The sequence below is a fragment of the Macrobrachium nipponense genome, chromosome 21, assembly GCF_015104395.2.
Source record: "Macrobrachium nipponense isolate FS-2020 chromosome 21, ASM1510439v2, whole genome shotgun sequence".
NCBI lineage: Eukaryota > Metazoa > Arthropoda > Malacostraca > Decapoda > Palaemonidae > Macrobrachium > Macrobrachium nipponense.
Genome location: NC_087212.1, coordinates 33,671,814 through 33,688,863, shown reverse-complemented (window position 1 = coordinate 33,688,863; position 17,050 = coordinate 33,671,814).

Genomic DNA, 17,050 nt, shown 5'->3' with positions numbered 1-17,050 from the left:
TTTTCTTCAATTAATTGGATATTCTCCCGTCTCTCTTGTCTCTTCCTTCGCTCTCCCCCCTCGCGTTTTTATTTCGTCGGCCTTAGCCCGGTTATTAATCTCCCGCCGTTTTGTTTGGATTTTTGAACTTGTTTTGAATCTTTGTTATTCGAATGTCATTAACGTTTAATAATAAAATGAACGTTTTGTCCAATTACTTGGCGTCTTCCTGTTCTTCTTATTAGTTTTATGTACCCATTGATTTCTCTTTTCGAAGTGGTTCGTCTTTTTTTGTTGCCTTGTAAGCGAGAAAGACAGATAGGGAGAGAGCAAGAGGAGGAAGAGGAGTGGGTGGGGGAACTGGAGGGTAGCTAATTGTAATCTGTAGTCGTGATCGGAGTGACGGAGGGTGATAGCGGATGGGGTGGGTGAGGGGTTGGGGGGGAGGATAGGAATGATGGGAGGGAGGGGGGGTCTTTTGAGGGGCGTGAGGAAAGAAATCACTCCATCATCATTCACCTCACAACTACAGACGTCGCCAATTACCGCCTGCGAGGAGAACCTGCTTCCAGGGCCGTCGTAATTAGAGTTAAAACCTCAACTCCTCTTTTCTCACTACTATTTTCCTTTCCTCATCTCTCTCTCTCTCTCTCTCTCTCTCTCTCTCTCTCTCTCTCTCTCTTGAAGTCCACGTCTCCTTCACCACTTCATCTACATCTTGGAAAATGTCTACATTTTCGAGGTTTGGTCGACAGGTTGATGCATAGGGCTGAGGGTAACTCCTTTTGTTCCTTGTGGTTAATATTTTCGTTGTTTTTCTCTTTTCCTTTGATATGAAAACTGTTTCATTTTGCGTCACGACAATTTGAGGAACTAAATACGAAAGCTGTGGAAGGGTTTTATATATATATATATTTTCACTTGTTTTTCATTAAATCTGTATCCCCTTTATTGAGACGTCATTTATTGTTATTTGCTCTTGATATAGGTCCATTTTTCCTTTCCCATCATTGTCAGTATTCCCTTGTGGCCAGGTGTTCATGAAGCCATTGAAGTTACATCAGAGCAAAGTCTTGCATCATGACAGTTCCAAATGTGAGTTTTATGGAGATCAGAATGACTGTTAAAGAAGTCCAATGGAGCTTGTGAAACTGTACGAGCATAGTTTTGAGATTCATCGTTGTTGCGTTGTTATTCATTCTGCATTGCTTCCGTATGGAAGGTTCTGGTGATGGATGGTCACACGGTTCCAGCATAAGTCATGTTTCTTACTTTCTGCATCTTCAGATTATTTCCGCATAGGATACTTGGAGAGAGAGAGAGAGAGAGAGAGAGAGAGAGAGAGAGAGAGAGAGAGAGAGAGAATTGTAGCCTTTTTGGTTGTATCTTTTTTTACACTTGATTTTATGTCATAAGCATTTTCAAGATTTTTCGTAATGAAACTTTTCACGGAGAACATAATGTTATTCCTGTATGTTGTATTAGAGTTTCGACTTGGTTTCTGGCAGCTTTTAAACCCATTTTTTGTACTGTGTTTTTCTTCCCCAGAGGTAATGTATCTTTAAAATGTGTTGGCTTCATTGAAATTAAATGTTCCAGCCACTGGTGTTTCCTCTAACAGCTGTATGATGAAATTTTTATGCAGTAAACTTCCACTGCTTTAAAGCTATTTCGTAAAACGACACCGTAGAAACTTGCGTCTTACCTGCAGCAACATTGCCTAGAAACAGGAGCTTTTAAAATCCACAGAACCTTAAATACCAAGTCCTCTCTCGGTGAAATTTACAGGAGACCTTTATGAAATTTTTCCTTCTAGTTAGTGTGTTACTGACGGCTCAGTTATTATTTGCAGTTTCTCCATAAGTAATCCTAAATCACATTTGCATGGAATGCTCTTCTGTATTCAATTATATATATATATATATATATATAATATATATATATATATATATATATATATATATATGAATATTTATCACATCACCGTGATTCATATAAATCATTCGAGCTACAAATGTCCTTTAATATCTAATTCGCTCTACCATCAGAATTGATATATTTTCATATATGTACGAGGGGGAATTTTTTAGTTGATAATTATTATCAACTAAAAAATTCCCCCTCGGTACATATAAGAAAATATATCAATTCTGAGGTAGAGCGAATTAGATATTAAAGGACATTTGTAGCTCGAATGATATATTATATTATATATATATATATATATATAATATATATATATATATTATAATTTATATATATATATAGAGAGAGAGAGAAGAGAGAGAGAGATGATTAGAGACGAGAGAGAGAGAGAGAGAGAGAGATATTAAATATATATATATATATATATATATATATATATATATATATATATATATATATATGACAGATTCTACTAAATTGTCGTGTTCTTTATTTACATTTTGCAGGTTTCTCCTTTGCCTGCCAAGTTCATTCAAATTAACCGATCCCATTCAGCTCTTTGCGAAATACACCTTTTTTATCAGTAACGCTTTACAAAGCACCGGGAGAGAGAACTTCCCAACGTCATTTTGCTACCATTTCACCCCCTCTTCGATTGTGCAAATTTATGCTCAGGGGTAGAACATAAAATGTAGTTTTTCTATTGTTTTTTACTTTTTCATTTCACTTTTGATGGCGTTATATAACGTCTTTGATGCATTATTTTCTCCTCTTTTCTCCTTCCCTTTCTATTCTCCGGATATCAAATGTTTATGAAAATGTCCAACACTTTCCTCCCTCCCTTCCTTCCTCCTCCCCTTGCTTCTATAAGAGCCTCATATTCTTCACCCCCTACTCCCCTCCCCTTCCGACCCCTCCCACACCACTCCACCCCACCTCCGCCCTCTCTTAGGATAGTATTGTACCTCGCAACACCGAATTGAGGATGCCTTGACGCTGCAATATTGCACCCTGGATATTATACAGCATTCTTTGCATTATTACTCTTATGGGTTTTCATGGCCTCTTGTCCCTAACTTCTTCCTCCTTCTCAACATTCCCTTCCTCGTGCTCTTTCTCCCCTTAGGACATACAAGGTGTTCCTCCTACCCCTACCCCCTCCCCCTCTCTCTCTCTCTCTCTCTCTCTCTCTCTCTCTCTCTCTCTCTCTCCACTTTTCAGTTGGTCGCTTGTCCACTGACCTGGATGAAACGGTAAGGATAGATCTTAACATTATTGTAGCTGTGCAGTCGTATTTCATGAAATTATTATTATTATAATATTGTTCCTCGTAAATTGTGGAAGTCAAGTACTGTTATTATTACTAATGTTAATCCTTTTTTTATTACTAAAACTTTTTTCCTTTTATATTACTATAACTAGAAGAAATAACGGTTAGGCCTGAGTGGCTGTGTCCCTCACGCGTATTCCACCTACATCTTTGTCCTTAAGACAAAAATATACAGCGCGTTTCCAAGCGTGGAACTATGGGTGGGGGCGGAATAGAAGGAAGGGCAAGGCCCATTGTTTGAACAGGTGAACGACCGCTACCCGTCCGTCGCCAAAGGCTGATGTTATCCGAGAGTCGTCGCCTGTATTAGAAGGACTCCCCCTGGGTGCATTTAAATACCTTGGAGGTGATTATTTTATGCGCCCCCTTTTTGTGAGGTATTCATCTCCGTGCATGAGTATGCACGTCTTCATTACATCACTGGTTTTTTTTCTAATATGCCCAATGTGGGCCACTGGCACTGGACGCTAGGAGCGCTACCGCATGTGTCATTTTTATATACTGAGGGACAGTACATTATGAAACCACTGTCTCTAACGTAAAATGGTCTATAGTTCTTTTTTTCTTCTTTTTATGGCAAAGAGACGGAGACGTGCCTTGGCGCATATGTTTTTTTTTTTTTTTTTTTTTTTTGGGTGGGGCGGCAAAATTGATTACATACGTGGATAGTTTCCAGTATCAAACAAACAAACGCTTTTGATTCTTTGAACTAGCAAGTTAATTCTAAAAACAGTATCAGCACCTGCATTTCTTTAATGAGTAAAGCAATTATTTATATATATGTATATATATAATTATATATATTTTTTCCCAGGGCTTAAAGAGGGGGCAAGTGACCCTCCTTGGCCTTATGTGCGGGCGCCCATGGAGACATACATTGCTACCCAAAATTTGCTGGGTTCTGTGATGTGGATGATAACGAAGGCAGGTCTAATAATAATAATAATAATAATAATAATAATAATAATAATAATAATAATAATAATAATATCCTTCACTTCAGCTCAGTGCCTTATTTATAAGTAAATAAGTATTAACAAAATAGTGCCCCCCAAAAAAAATTATTCACGTCATAAGAAGTAAATAATGATAAACAGCTGTAACCAAACAGTTCCAGGGTGGAACTGTAATAATAATAATAATAATAATAATAATAATAATAATAATAATAATAATAATAATAATAATAATGATAATAATAATAATAATAGCATTATTCGACACTTTATTAGTAAAATCACTCGCATCACCTTAACTCTTATAGAAATGGAATCATTCTTCTCACCCTTATGACCTGTTCCTCCTCCAGACATACCTTATAAGCCACCCAGACTAATAAAAGATAAAAAATATTAGCCACCCAGTTACCTACCACACTGCAACATCTCACTTGTAATTTTATCTACACCTCTCAGCTGCCTTCACACACTCAGCAATCACGCAAGTAGGCATCGTCAAAGTTCATAACTGTTTCTCAGATATTCTGTGCTTTCTAGAAGTGCTCAAAATACTCATTCTGTTGATGCAAAATGGCCATTGATATCAGGTATTGTAATATTCGTTATTTTGTTCATTGACCTATTACGTTGCAATTATTTGGCATCATTACATCATCTTCTCCATAAAGGACCTCTGAAGTTCACCTGTAAGTGGCCATTAACCCTTACTTCATTATTCTCACCAGCAAACATTTGTATACAGAAATTATGTATGATAAATTCGTAAAGTAACTAAGTCTACAGGCATAACCAGTCTCGTTTCACGGGCAGAACCAGCTCCATTTCAGGGAATCCCTTCTCACCCTCACCCCCTCCTGAGTGGGGTAGGGGAGGTAGGATGAAACCCCAATATAAACCATCTTAGGGGTCCCCACCCCACTATAACCCTGCCAAGTTTCATGCCCATCGGACCAGCCGTTTGGCCGTGATTGAATGACAGACGGACGGACAGATATAACGCCCATTATAATAGGATTTTTTTTTTCCACTGAGGTGCTGATCATGGTATTAACTTCTATATGATTTTCTCTGTTTCCTATTTACACTTCAAACAATCTTTGATTTTCCTTCACTAAACCTCTCATCTTTCATGTATCTTCTTTTCTTTCCTCCTTCATTACGACTATAATATCTGGAAGGATTCCAGGTTGACCCAGTAACCTCACCTTTCAATTTTTCATATTACTGCTTCCTTCAGCGCTGGCTCATTATCGTCTGACATCTCGTGTGTAAGAATCTCATTTCTGCCACATCAGAATCGTTTTCCTTAATTACATGCAAATCTCCTTTGTGAACTCTTCCGAACCAACTGTAACTAATTTTTATATACGTGTTTTTTTAATCAACCTTCTAATGAACAGATATGCCTTCTTCCATCCCTCCTCACACCCTTTCATCCATCACCTTTTTCATTACTCTGCGCTCACATAATCTATCACACTTGTGTGTGTGTGTGTGCGTGTGTGTGTATGTGTGTGTATGATTGTTCGTTTTACACATCCAAGTATACATATGATCCTTGGATGTAAATCCCAGCGGTCCATTCTGTTTCATTATACAATCAGGTCCTTGCCACGCCTTACTGGCCATTATCCACGGCGGGTCAAACGAAGCGTTTACTGATTGTACATGTACTCCGTCGAGTACACACCGTAAAGGTAGCACACCAAAAGCACACAGCTGCACACCAGAGAGAGACTCATTATCATTTAAACGGTTGGTTTGGCGCCGCCCGTATTGGCGTCGCAGTGTCTCTGGCACGGTCGTTAGCAGTGTGTGTTGTGTTGTGTTTTTTTTTTTTTTTTTTTTTTTTTTTCTTTTCTTTTCATAGCGTTTACAGCGGTTGATTTTTAATAGATCTTTTATATTTCGTTTCTTTTTTTATTGTTTTTTTCACGATGTAGAATCAAGTGAGTGTTTTCTGTTAAATGAATGATCGATATTATGAGATAATTTTTTTTACCTTTTATTAGAGAAAATAACAATATTTTACCATTTTAACAGTATTACATGCAGAATTTTATCAAAATTGAATTGAATTTACCAGAATTTAAAAAAGAATTTATCTTGTACATTTTACAAATAATCTATGTATTTCAATGTTAATATTTTTCTGTAGTTGTGATTTGCGCTCTTGTATCAGCGTGCTTCAGTATATGCTTTGTTACTATGCAACTCTCATTTCGCTTAATCATATCTGAGCTTTCTAAACTCAATCAGATATTGTCAGTATTTTTGACCTCGAACCATCATTATCACCTCGATTCTTTCCGCTTCCCTACCTGATATATCTTCAAACTTCTTGTCATTTTTTGAAGAAAAAAAATTTCATGCAAGTCGTCACGCCTTTCAGTGTTTTTAGATTGGAAATAAATAACTATAGTTTTCGTACTTCCACGTAACTTGAGGAACATCCATGAGGAGGTCTCCTTTCAACTGTTCTCGTTAGATTTGTAGTTGAGCTTAGCTTGCTGCGATGTGTCCTTCCTTGTCTCTTCTGTTGATAGCATTCATAAGCCGCCTTTGATAGCTGTCACTTTTTCTTCTGTTGCATGACACACGCCAGCATTCACTGTTGCAAATACTGGATACCATTAATATAATCAGGTCTAGATCCCTTTCGCTGCAGGAAGCTGGAATTTCCCCAAGAATAGGAATCTTGCAATACCATATATTATATATATATATATATATATATATATTTTTTAGCTGCCCAGCTGAATTTGATCTGTTTTGTCCACGCTTCTCTAAGTTTGAAATATACGTTTGTTGTTAAGCGAGGAATCAAGTAACTCATATTTTTCGTGTTCGTTTATCGAGCCACATTGGTCCCCAACACAATATAAGACTGCTATAATTCACACTATGCTTATTTATTATTTTTTTTTATTGTTTTGACGATTATATTCTTTCGGAACGAATCTATTACCTATAATGTATCAGAACTCATTTTAAATAATTTTTATAAATTTTTTACATACCTTTAGTACATTAAACAGGGCTTATTTAATAAACAGGGTTTATTTAATGGAAGAGGACAATAGCTAAACAAAAACCAAGTAAACAGTAAATAAATAGGTAAATGAATTCATTCATTCATTCTTTCTGTAAATAAATAAATAAATAAATAAACATCGTAATAATGTCTGAGTACACACCTGAAAATAGGAGAGCTCAGGCTAAGACTGTGGCAGACCAGGGCACAGAGGCTATACCTTTGTCGCTCAGTCCAAGTTATGATAAAATGGTTACAGTTAGAGTGTATTTCTGGTGACAGAAGTACACTCGACGTGGTTCGGAAGTCACGTAAAACCGTTGGTCCCGTTGCTGAATAACCACTGGTTCCATGCAACGTTAAAAAAAAACATACAAACAAACAAGAACGCAAGAATAAATATGAGTTAATGATGGGAAAGTAGCAACGGTATTTTGTAAACTTAGTAAAAAGACGTTCACATCATATAGTTGGTCTCATCAAAGGAGGAGGACTTCCAGTCTCTAAAGTTGCGAAGTTCTGTGAGATCAGAGCTCATCTTTTAGACGAAAATCACAGGAGTGGTTGTTTTCTTTTTCCCCCAACAAAAGTACTTATGATTTAGAGCAACGTTGGCTGGTGTTTTGCGGAGCTGTTTTCCATGAACTCTTAAGAAATATTGAATGAGTGCGCGCCACTCGCCTTGCAGAGCCTCAGCATCCACATTCGGTTGAAGTTCCACTCACTCTTTACTATCCTCGTTGACCAGAGTCATTGCGACGTAATATATTACACAAGTCAGTGTCACTTTTATTGACAAAATATGTAATGGTCATTCTGACTGATATTGGTACTGACGCTTCTGCGTGATTGCCTTAGTTTTCTAGTATATATTGCAATTCATGTTCGCTTTTGCTTATGAAGTTATATTTATTTTGTTCCCTTATGCTTATGTTCGTTGGTTTATCTTGATTTGCATTTTGGTATTCTTTATTGTATGTTGTCATGTTTGGTACTTGTTTTCTATTCGGTTCAAATATACTGTGCAAATTAGTTTGTGGGGCTTTGAGCTGGTATTTTATATATATATATATATATATTATATATATATATATATATATATATATATATATAGGATATATATATATATATATATATATATTATATATATATATATATATATATATATATATATATACATATACATATATATATATATATAAATATATATTATGTATGTGTGTGTGTGTGTGGGGGGGCGGTGTTGGGACGGGGGAAAATAGAGAGAGAGAGAGAGAGAGAGAGAGAGAGAGAGAGAGCCTCAACACTTCAATTCTTCATATTCGTTTTTTCCATGTCCTGTTTTCCTCACTTCAGACTTCGCATTATATGCAAATACGGAATAATCTACTCGACATATTGCGCACTCTATGTCACCTAAAGTGTACTGGATTATGAATACTTCGCCGTATTAGAAGACACAGTCTGGATGCAAATAAGATGGCGGGGTTTCTGTCTGTTTGACGTTATGATTTTTCCTTTCGTCGAATTGTATCAACCATAAAAGCCAGGAGAATTCCTTCTGACGAAATCAACTTGATTTATTTCAACTAACGAAACATTTAGTGTTGATATCGGCTAAAGAGATGGGCAAAATTATTCCAACAAAGAAGTAGGTAGATGTAAACATATTTTTTAAACAAAAAAAAGGAAACATGAAATGTAAAAGCAATCAGAAATTGTTCCAAAGAGCTGTTGAAGAAAGCAAAATTTATTTTCATTCGTCATTTAGTTACTGCAATCAGTGAGGCATGCTATGTCAAAAATAGGAAAAGAAGAATTATTTACTGGAAACCAAATAAGCCAACAGTTTATTCTAATCAAAGACTGCGTGAAAATTTATTGTAGTCAACGAGACAAGGAAAACTTACTTTGATCGAAGACGCGAGCAAATTTATTGTAATAGTGCCAGAAAAATTATTTTAATAAAAATAGCAACAAACAAAGTTTTTTAATCGGTGATGGAAGCAAAACTTTATTCATTCAGTCAAGCAAAATATTTTTTATAAACAAAAGCAATTGAAAATTGCTTTAACCAAGAAAGCACACCAATTTTTTTTCGTTAAAACAACGCAAACGAATTTTCTTTTAATTAGCGGGGTATTCAATATTTTATTTAATGAGACTAGTGAAATGTATTTTAATAAGAAAACAAGTAAAATGGATTTTAACTAGTGAGGCAAGCAAAATTTATTTTAATGAAAGAAGTCAGCAGAATTTATTTCAATAAGACAAGCAAGAATTATTTGAATAAACATTGCAATCTAAATTCATTTTAATCACCGAGACTGGCAAAATTTAATGGAAAGCAAGCAAAATTGATTTTAGTGCGTGAGGCAAGCAAAATTTATTGTAAAGAAGCGAGAAGAATTTATTTTAATATAAGAGACAAGCAGATATGGACTCGGGGAAAAGGGTAAGGGTTCGCGATACTTACGGCAAAGAGCAAAAAGTATAGAAAAAGGGGGTGGGGTGGCAAGAGCAGGAATAAACAAAACGCAAACTCTCTCTCTCTCTCTCTCTCTCTCTCTCTCTCTGTTTTTCAGTCACTTTTTAATAAACCAGAATTATTCATGATTTCATAATACCAGCAATTCGTGTTCTTATGTGCATTCACAAAGCGAGATGTAACTTCCTCGTCCTGCAACAACACCCCCACCCCCCCACCCGCCCCTACCCCACTCCCCCTCCGTTGTTCCAGCACGGTCACTGGGTCTGTAATATTTCTTTAACGATGGATCAAAAGATTTTTTATCCTTTTTTCCTCTCTCTCTTCTTTTTTTAACATCCATTCTTTTTTCCCTTTACAGTGACTACGGCTGCCGATCATTCAGGCTTGAATTAAAACGTTTACTGAAAATTGCTTAGAATGTCCAGCGTGAGAAATCATTGCTTCCAGATTTTACTTTCAGTTTGGGCAAGTTTTTTTTCTGTTTTTTTTTTTTTTTTTTTGCACGGTTCGATTTGAAAACTGAATATCGATTCAATCTACGTTATGATAACAACATTTACTTATTCAACTTTAACCTACACATTTTAAAAGTATACCTGCTCGTTTGTATTCATTTTATGTGTATACACTCTTGTTTGTATTCATTTTATGGGTATACATTCTTGTTTGTATTCACTTTATAGGAATACGTATTCGTTTGTATTCATGTCAGAGGTATGCGTGCTCGTTATATTTATTTTATAAATATACTTGCTCGTTTGTATTAATTTTATAGGTATACATGCGCGTTTGTATTCATTTTGTTGGTATGCATGCTCGTTTGAGTTCATTTTATGGTATATATGCTCGCTTGTATTCATCTTATATAGATACATGCTCGTTTTTATTCATCTTATGACTATGATGCTCTTTTGAGCTCGTTTTATATTATAAATGCTTGTTTGTATTCGTTTTATGGGTATGCACGTTTTTTGTATTCATTTTATGCGAATTCATGATTGTTTATATTCATTGTATATGTATGCATGCTCATTTGTATTCATTTTATAGGTATACGTGCGCGTTTGTATTCATTTTATGGGTATGCATAATCGTTTGTATTCATTGTATATTTATGCATGCTCGTTTGTATTCATTTTAGGTATGCTTACTCGTAATCATTTTATAGGTATACATGCGCGCTTGTATTCATTGTATGAGTATACATAATTGTTTGTATTCATTGTATAGGTATGCATGCTCGTTTGTATTCATTTTATAAGTATACAATTTCGTTTATATTCATGTATTATTTCCTGAGCAGTTTACCTTGAATTGCGTGTGAGTGTGCCAGGATCATCAGATTTCTCTTTTCACGTTATTATTATTATTATTATTATTATTATTATTATTATTATTATTATTATTATTTATTTATTTATTTATTTATTTATTTATTTATATTTATTTATTTATTTAAATAACTGAACTCTTGTGCACGTGTTTCACAGAAATAATTTGCCGAGTTACATTGGGATCAAACTCCAGTCTCTCAAATGAAAGGCCTGGTGGCTACCAGTTGAACCACGCAGGTTATAAAGGAAGTTTGAAACCTAAGTACTATTGTACCAAGGTTTTTTCCTGTGGAGAAAAATAAAACAGAAGATATTGTGCGATCTCCCATTTTAGCATATTGGTGATTATTTTACCCAGATTTGCCACAGCAAGTCTTAAGATACTCCTTATCAAAATTCTTCAAAATTTGACGGATTGCTTAATGAAAGTGAAGCCTTCTGCTTCTATTTCCTCTCGGATCCATGGAATAGACTTTGCTGTCCTCTTTGGTCGTTGTGACTTGATGGGAGAATAATTTACATAGATTTTCTTGACTGTTTATCTCTTTATTAAGTCTTTGATCTGATGTTCCTCTCATTGTTCTCAGTTCATTAAGCATCATCCTGACTATTATGTGTCTGTATTGACTTAACAAAATAGAAAATCGGAAGATACTTACCTGAAAGCTCATTATATTTTTCACTAATCGGTAAGATGGAATAAATAGGCGAATTTCAGCTATAAAAACGTTCAATTCACGATGCAGTCGATGAATAAGATGTATTTTTACTTACATATTGCCTGTTTTCCAGAGAGTAGTCCTCGTTAAATATATTTGTTTTAATCTATTTCTTTTCCCGTTTATTTTTCATTGTAGCTTTTATGTCGCAACATGATTTTTCTGAAGTATTCGTTAGCTTTCGTGATGTTGTCTTCTTTCGTGTTTTTTTATTCTTTTCGGATTTATAGTTTTTCTTCATAGTACATTACTTTTACGTTGTGACAATTTTTTTCTGATGATATTGTAGCCTTTGATGGCATTTTCTTCTTCGTATTTTTGTATTTTCTCTACATTTATAGTCTTTCTTCTTTTTCTTATGATACTGTTACCATTGATGATGGTACAGGTATTTGTCTCATCTGTATTATTTTATTTTCTTCAGATTTATATAGTTTTTTTCCCCCAAACGTTTTTCTTCGTGCGTTTCAGCGAGCTCGTTCATTAAAGCGTGTTTCTCTCTCATCAATTCCGTACCTGCATTGTGAGTATTTGAGAGAAACGGGGGCGGGGGGGCAGGGCCAATTAGACAGGATTCGGCAGGCTATTCAAGCCAATCCTCGTAGAGCTGTGCCATTTCTGCAGTCACATACAAAGACGCCTTGATTGAAATGTTTCTCGTTCGAGTCTCTCTCTCTCTCTCTCTCTCTCTCTCTCTCTCTCTCTCTCTCTCTCTCTCTCTGCCGCAGTCCCTTCATTTCATCTCCTCATTGTACCCACATCCACCCACTCAGAACTTCAATGCTCTGTGTTACATATTCCCATTGCTCAGGTATGTGGTGTATGTTTGCAGGGATCTAGAGGTATTTTATGAATGCAGTCATTGAGAGGCCTGACACATGACCCCAGTCAGTGAAACGCAAACATACATGCGCAGTCATAAATGTGTCCTGTTATGTTAGACAGAACAGGGTGTATAGTATATATACATACACACACACACACACACACATATATATATAGTATTATTTATATATATATATATATATATATATATATATATATATATATATATATTACAGAGGCAGTGAGCCATAAATTACTGTTTGCTATCGATATGGGGTTAGTGACGACAGTGCACCTCATGCGGTGCACTGTAGGCATTACTTAAGGTTCTTTGCGGTGTCCCTTCTGCCCCTAGCTGCAACCCCTTTTATTTCTTTGACTGTACTTCCATTCATATTCTCTTTCTTCCATCTTACTTTCCACCCTCTCCTAACAATTGTCTCACAGTACAACTGCGAGGTTTCCCTCCTGTTACACATTTCAAATCTTTTTATTGTCAATTTCCCTTCCAGCGCTGAATCACCTCGTTGGTCCCAAGGCTTGGCCTTTGGCCTAAATTCTATATTGTGTTCTATTCTAAATATGGAGTACACTATACCTTGACAATAACTTACACCCAATTGTAATTGATGAGTGTGTCTGCCCATCCAGGATTCCAGCCGTTACAATATAAAACGCTATAACTTATTAAAGGTCTAACACTTAGCTACAATACATAGATTAATTTTAAACAAGTAATTAATGTATACTTTCTATTCTTTGGGGGCTTACATGGCCTTTTGCTTCGTCCTATGTTAATGTGCATGCATGATGAATGTAACTTGAAATAATTTCCTCTAAGATACCGGATACTTGAAGAATAATCACAAACGAAAGGCTTTATGCTTAAAGGGAGGATCGCACAATATCTTCCATTATTTTTAATGCAACCTCATCAGCTTTCGAACCGGTTCGACATCAGCACTTTCAAATCCCATCATCATTTATGCTATGCAAGCAGACTCCCTCCCATAGTACGTAAGCTCATTCGATGAGTGTTCGACCGAAAATATACGAAACTCGACGAACCATTTCGCTCGGACGATTTCTCTCACGATGTCGTGTAACTCACGAAAGTCTTCTGTCACAGTTGACTTTACAACCCCTCTCCCTCTGCCCCCCCCCATTCCCTTCGTTCCTTTCCTTCTTTTTTCCCTTCCCATCCATAAATTCAGAGCTGTCTGTCACTTCATAATCCCCTTCTTTAAAGGTAAATGGCTATCTTGTCGTTTTTTTTTTTTTTTTTTTTTTTTTTTTTTGTATGTCGTCCTTTGGGAGATTTTGAAGATTTATGGAGTCGAAGTTTTGTTGGTGTGAGAATGTAAACGTATCTATGCTTAATTAATGGTATTAATTAATATAGCGCTGCTTAGGACTACGTGGTTATTTACTTAATTCATTCTGTATTGTTTGTATACCCAATGTAAAACCAAAGATAAGTATTATTAACAACATTTGCAAGGGGAGCTTCAGATTTCTTTCAATGTTTTTTACACGTATGTTGTTTCTCTGTATTAATTTTTACTTTCCGACATGTCCATACACTGAAAGCACAGAAGTGAATTTGAGTAGCTAGTTAATATATATTTTTCAATATTTATTCGCCCAAACCTTTTTGTTTTACTTTCGTCAGCTGAATTTTACCATATGCCATAGTCTACAATAATGTATTTGAAAGTTGCAATGATTAATTACTGATTATGTGGAGAACTTTAAGAGCTTATATGTACATAATAGTACTGTCTGATCATATATTTTTTTTTCATGTCTTGTCACCTTTCCTACTGCCACGTAACACCTGCCAGCCCACTTCATCTTACATGAACTGAGCAGAGGCCAGTCGTCTTGGGGTTGCCATGCTATGTTCGGGGACTAGTTCTCTTCGTTGCTTCAGAATTATGGCAGTCAATCTCTCTCTCTCTCTCTCTCTTCTTCTTCTTCTTCTTCTTCTTCTTCTTCTTCTTTCCAGTCCAGTGTGTAGAATGTATATTTTTCGAATCCACAACTCAGTGCCGTATTAAGCAAATCTACAACGATTTCTACACTTTTTTTTTTTTTTAACTGTAACTCCCCTTCAGATGGAGTAGCCATTTTACCGTATTTTTTTTCTTTTACTTTACAATTCATGTGTCGTCTGTCCAATGCACTGCGCCTCGATGGCAATAAAGACACGCTCGGTAAAGATGCACTCGCAAATTCCAATTTTCAATTCACATTCTCGAGGAGCTAGTTTATTTAGGAGCAATTCCGCTGCCAATCTCTCTCTCTCTCTCTCTCTCTCTCTCTCTCTCTCTCTCTCTCTCTCTCTCTCTCTCTCTCTCTCTCTCAACAGCCCCAGGAGGAAATACTGCCTAGAAATGGTGCGGAACTCCAATTGAGATTTTGACTTATATCAAATAATATTATTTAGCTTCGCGGGAGAGGATGTTTTCGGAAACTCCGAGCGCTTCCGTTTAATTCTCTGAGAGACATAAATGCGCGGGCGCGAGCGCGTCACATGCACACACGTTCCCAGGCACGCATAACCTCAAATTTTTCTTTCGAGTTATCGCAGATCGCAATATTGTGAAAATGGGTTAACGGGAAATTTTGCATTCTGAAAATGTCATTCATAAGGAAGGGATCGTTGATTCGAATTACTCTTACATTGTTTTTCTGTTAAGACTTTTTCTGCTTTGATATTTCCATCAACTGTGTTTTTTACTCTTTTTTTATAACAAAGGTTAGAAAATCACAATCTAACTGATTCTATATGTGTTTGTGTTTATGTAAGTTGAAGCCACAGGAAAATACTGAGGAAAAAAGACAGAGTGCCAAGTACTTTTACGGAATTAGCACATCTTTTTTTATGAGACGAGGTGAGCCAGATGAGGGTGTTCATAAACACAATTGATGGCAGATATCCTATGTCAAGAAGGAAACACGAAGGATATTTTATGGTGTGCTATATATAGACAGTTGATGGGATGACTTCCAGTTCCTTTATAAAGAAATTTGGGATTTTTCTCTAATTGTCTTTGGATTTTTCTTAACATTAGGCTATTTACTTTGCCTTATTTAAAAAAAATATATTTATTTCGTCACTGCTCTACTGTTAACTTTAAAATGGAATATTTTGGAAGTTACTCATTCGTTTCCTATGAATGTTTGTGACCATCTCATCAATGTGGTCAGCCGCTACGCAAACTTCTGTCATACTCTTCAGAGTCTATCGATAATCAGAACTGTCTACACGTCTAGTGTTTTGCCAGTCACTTTCAGGTATCAAGAGCTACAACTGTTGTCAGTTATAACTGTTGTCGTAACGTATGTTACAACTATCATAACAGAGGTAGGCTCTATAGTTTGTGATTTAGGACTGATGGTATTAGTCTGCCTGGACTTGGGTTGTCTCGTGGAGCATAGCTCTGCTCTTAAGACTTAAAGAATGAATCAGCGATCTGAATTTACAAGACCTATTTTTTTTAAATCTTATTTCCGTAATTTTCAATTCTTCTAAAAGGACATTTTCATATGTAGCATGACACAAATTAATGCTAGACAACTAAATTCTCAGAAGATCGTAGAAAATACGATAAATTTCTAGACAAATTATTATTATTATTATTATTTAGAAGATGAACCCCATTTCGTGATATCAATTTTTTCATTCTTTCTCATTTACTTTGGTGTTCCATGGTACTGCGACATCGATGAGTGATACTTTCTCCTGGGTTTTGTCAGTCAGTTATTATTATTATTATTATTATTATTATTATTATTAGTAGTAGTAGTAGTAGTAGTAGTAGTAGTAGTAGTAGTAGTAGTAGTAGTAGTAGTAGAACACGAAATTCTTTAGAAACTTGAATTTCAAGTCAGCGGACCCTGTGGGCTTGTTCCATATGACTAAGGTCATCTGAATTATTATATATAATATATGATCATAATAATGGAAAAAGAAATTCCATAGTAGTATGCATGTATGTATATTGCTATATACAGGAAATTTTCTCCAACTTGATCAGTTGGCCTCTTCAGCCTGAATAAAACTAGAAATAATATTATATGTATGACATTATGCCCTGCAGGAGTATTAAACGTCGGGACAGCAATTTCTGGAACAACCGAAGAACCACCAAATTCGCCAGTTTTGGGGACATCCCAAGCGGGAAGACAAAGGGCCAATATGCCAGCCACTAAGTGCCACGACATTCCTAGAGAATTGCTAATAGACTATTGAGCAATTCTGGAGTTACCTGAAAGAATGTCAAGCTGTTTTGTTTTTTCCATTTTTCAAAGATGACGTATATGTAACGTTATTTTTGTATATCAAGGCTGAAAAGGCCAGCTGATGAAGTTGGCGAAAGGTTCCTATATGTAGCAATGTACATACACAACGTACATACTACTGCGGACTTTATTTTTCCATTTGAGA